Below are 3,841 nucleotides of genomic sequence, written 5' to 3'. Positions count from 1 at the left end.
TGGATGGGTGCATGGGTGGGTGGCTGGATGGGTAGGTAGGTGGGTGGCTGGATGGGCGGATGGCTAGATGGGTGGGTGGGGTGGATGGATGGATGGCTGGGTGGGTGGCTGGATGGATGGGAGAACAGGTAGGTGAGCAGAAGGACAGATAACCAGCAGATGAGCTCAAATGCAGAACACACAGTCATCTGCTGAAATTCCTTGGAGCAAATCAGATTCCTTCATACTAGGCCCTCTTCTAGTCAAGAACAAATATAATTCTACAATCTATACAGTTAAAACATTAGAAGCAAATGAAACAAAATAGCAGCTGTGGCCATCTCCAGGTCATGGGGTTGGAGGTATTTTTGTTTTCCTTCCTTCTACTTTTTTCTACTTTGTACTTTCATAGAACAAAATCTGTTCCTACTACAGAAAGCCCATAGCCTAAAATCAAGCCCACCACAGACAGGTACTTGATAAACACTTGCTAGACAAGTCCATGAATATATTTGCCTCTAGAAAGAAACACTCCTGATTTACAAATCAAAATGATGACACTATGATGTGTGGCCACAGTAGGCACCCTTAAAGCCTTCCTCTTTCCACCAACAGGAAAGGGGACATGCCCAAGGGGTTTAATGAGCTTGGTTAGGTGGGAGTGAGAGGAAACCAGAAGCAGTGTCTGACAGTAGCCTGGGACTCAGACAAGCCTACCTGGCCACGCATTCACTACCTATGTGGCCTTAGGCAAATGTCTCACCCTCTCTGAGTACTTAGTTTCATTCTCTGTAAAAATTGAGTCCACAATCTCCAGCTCAAAGAACTGATGCTGAATAGATAAAATAATGTATGGCAAATAAAGGTTGATCAACAAAGAGCAGCTATCATCGATCAAGGAAACAGATGTGCCACCAACTTACAATAAGGAAGACAAACCAGACTGAGTTTGTTTACAAGTTTCAACCAATAAATTCTAATGAGCGTTTGTTTCTCTTGATGCAAACAAAATTCCAAATGGTGCTGTGTGTAGTTCAGCTGGCAGCATAGTACAAGCACTGTCCTAAACGGAGCCACGACACAACCCACTTTCAAGTTCATTACCATATATTAAAACCAATGGTTTTCAAAGCATGATCCAAAGACCCCTGTGATCCCTGAAACTCTTTCAGGGGTCCTATGAGGTCCCCTCCTTCCCAATGGCATATCCATAGGAAGTCAGATGGTCTTCACATATTCACTCAAAATGACCCTATCACAACTGGCTTTAAAAAAGAAAAAAAAAAAAAAAAAAAAAAAAAAAAAAAAAAAAAAAAAGCCAAATGTGTCAAATGTCAAAGCAGCTACCCTCCAGCAAGCCAGACATTAAAGAGCTACAGAACAATGGCAAATCATGCCACTCTTCTCACTATGGCTTTTTGTTTTAATAAAGTTATCAGTCATAAAAATGTTACTAATATTAACACATAATAGGGTTTTATTATCTTTTTTATTTTTTGAGATGGGGTCTTGCTCTGTTGTGCAGGCTGCAGTGCAGTGGTATGATCACAGCTCACTGTAACCTCCACCTCCCAGGCTCAATCCACCCTCCCACCTCAGGCTCCCGAGTACCTAGGACCACAGGCATGTGCTGCCACACCCACCTAAACTTCATATTTTTTGTAAAGAGGAGGTTTTGCCACATTGCCTAGACTTGTCTTGAACTCCCTGAACTAAAGCAATCCTCCTGCCTCAGCCTCCCAAAGTGCTGGGATTACAGGAATGAGCCACTGTGTCTGGCCTATTGTTATATTTAATAAATAAATATTTAAAAAATTCTCCAGGGCTAACTTCTAAATCAGTAAATACTGACAGATAAAAATCCACATAAACACTGATAGGTCACTATATAGGGAAAAAAGAAAAACAAAACAAGAAGGAAAAATAACTTTTAAAAAAATCACAATAAACAAAAGCTCTTTGGGATCCTCAGTATTTTAAAACTGAAAGGAGGTCCTGGCCAGATGCAGTGGCTCACGCCTGTAATCCCAACACTTTGGGAGGCTGAGGTGGGTGGATCACGAGGTCAGGACTTGGAGACCAGCCTGGCCAAGCTGGTGAAACCCCATCTCTACTAAAAATACAAAAATTAGCCAGGCATGGTGGCGGGCACCTATAATCCCAGCTACTCAGGAGGCTGAGGCAGGAGAATCACTTGAACCCAGAAGGTGGAGATTGCAGTGAGCCAAGATCGTGCCACTGCACTCCAGATCGTGCCACTACACTCCAGCCTGGGTGACAGAGCAAGACTCCTCCTCAAAGAAAATTTAAAAAAAGGAGGTTCTGAGACCAAAATGTTTGAGAACAGCCATAATAAACTCTTGAGCAGAATGTTCAAAGATTCCACTTACCTATGATATTTTAATTAAGGGAAATGTTTTGATAACTTGTACAAATGACAGTAACATTTAAAAAGCAATTATGAAGCTCCACTGAGTGGCTGTGTGCACGTCACAGCAGGCGAGAAGCACTGCCTCATTCCTTACTGTTCTTTGGATTCTACCCCTGCTTTACAGATGAGGAAACTCATATAAAGTAACTTGCCTCCGCTATGCAAGTTCAAAGCTTGGTCAGGCTGGCTTGAACCCAAAGCCAAGGCACATTTTACTACTGAAAAACATTTACTATGATACTTACATCCTACCTAATGCTTATCAAGCGAGATATCCTCAAAAACCCCATCTTTTTCAGAAGATGGAGACTAGAGAGTTTTAAAACGAAGTCACAATACACCCCTCATTGGGCTTTGGAGCTGTAACTTGGAACCCACTCTCTGTATCACACTCTCACAAGCACCGGGACACTATTAAATCACAGAGGACCCCAGGGGCAGAGACACCACCAGCAGAGTGTATCCGGTGGCAAACAGTGACCAGCCCCAGAAAGCAATTTGTTGTAGGGAATTTACCCAAGCCCAGTCCAAGGCTATTAACTTTTTTCATAATGCTTTTCAGAAATTCTAACCTAACCTGAATTCTATTAGCTCAAATCCCAAATTAATAGAATCTAAATTGAGTTCTTACTGACTCCACTCTTGAGCGACCAGGGTAGAATTTCCAACCCATCACTAAATACATCGGCACATTCCAGTCCCGTCCGTTTTCACACACATGACATATAGGTACATTTGTATGTGTGGCATGGTTTTAGACTGTCTTTAGTCATGATGTATTTTCAGATTGTTTTTTCTGTAGTGAAAAAGTTTAGATCAAACTCCCCACTGCTAGCCAATACACTGCATTTGTCATTGTACTGAATAGGCGCATTTAGGAGAATGAGAGCGACAGCGCATCTGCATACAAGACCACCCACGAGTGCCCATATGTGCAAGTCCAACTTGATGCTGGTTATTAAAAAAGTTGCAGATGACTAAAAATGTAACTTCCTTACCAAACAGGGCGCCTGCTGGCAATAAATGAGACACCTAAAAACTGGCTGGGGCATAAACTGCTAAAACGAGGGTCTTAGACATTTGCCTGACTTTTGTACATATTTTTTCAACAAAAAGAAAAGGGGATACAGTTTCCTGGCAGAAAACTGGCCAGGGCCCAACTCCTAAAGCACACAGCTTTGTGTCCCCAATTCAAGAAATATTTACCACTGCTATGAAAAGGAGCAGGAAAGTAAGCTAACAGATTACGAAAATATAAAGTCAAATTTATTGTCTTTATTTACTTTACATAAAGTACTTTATTGTAAAGATGTTATTAAATTATGACAAAGGAAAATGTTATTTCAGGTTTGGCAAAACCGATTTTTTTTCTTTTTCTTTTTCTTTTTTTTTTTTTTTGAGACCACATAATATTAAGTTTCACTGTCCAAA

General features: G+C 41.2%; 1 protein-coding gene across 2 annotated transcripts in view; it reads right to left on the bottom strand.

The window, feature by feature from the left end:
• Positions 1–3,841, bottom strand: part of WWC3 (WWC family member 3) — a 130,646-nt gene that overhangs the window by 26,416 nt on the left and 100,389 nt on the right. The gene's annotated exons all lie outside the window — the stretch shown is intronic.

Source organism: Cebus imitator, unplaced genomic scaffold (assembly GCF_001604975.1).
Source record: "Cebus imitator isolate Cc_AM_T3 unplaced genomic scaffold, Cebus_imitator-1.0 Scaffold426, whole genome shotgun sequence".
Taxonomy (NCBI): Eukaryota; Metazoa; Chordata; class Mammalia; order Primates; family Cebidae; genus Cebus; species Cebus imitator.
The sequence above is the reverse complement of the archived record's forward strand: the minus strand, read 5'-3'. Positions and strand labels throughout refer to the sequence as shown.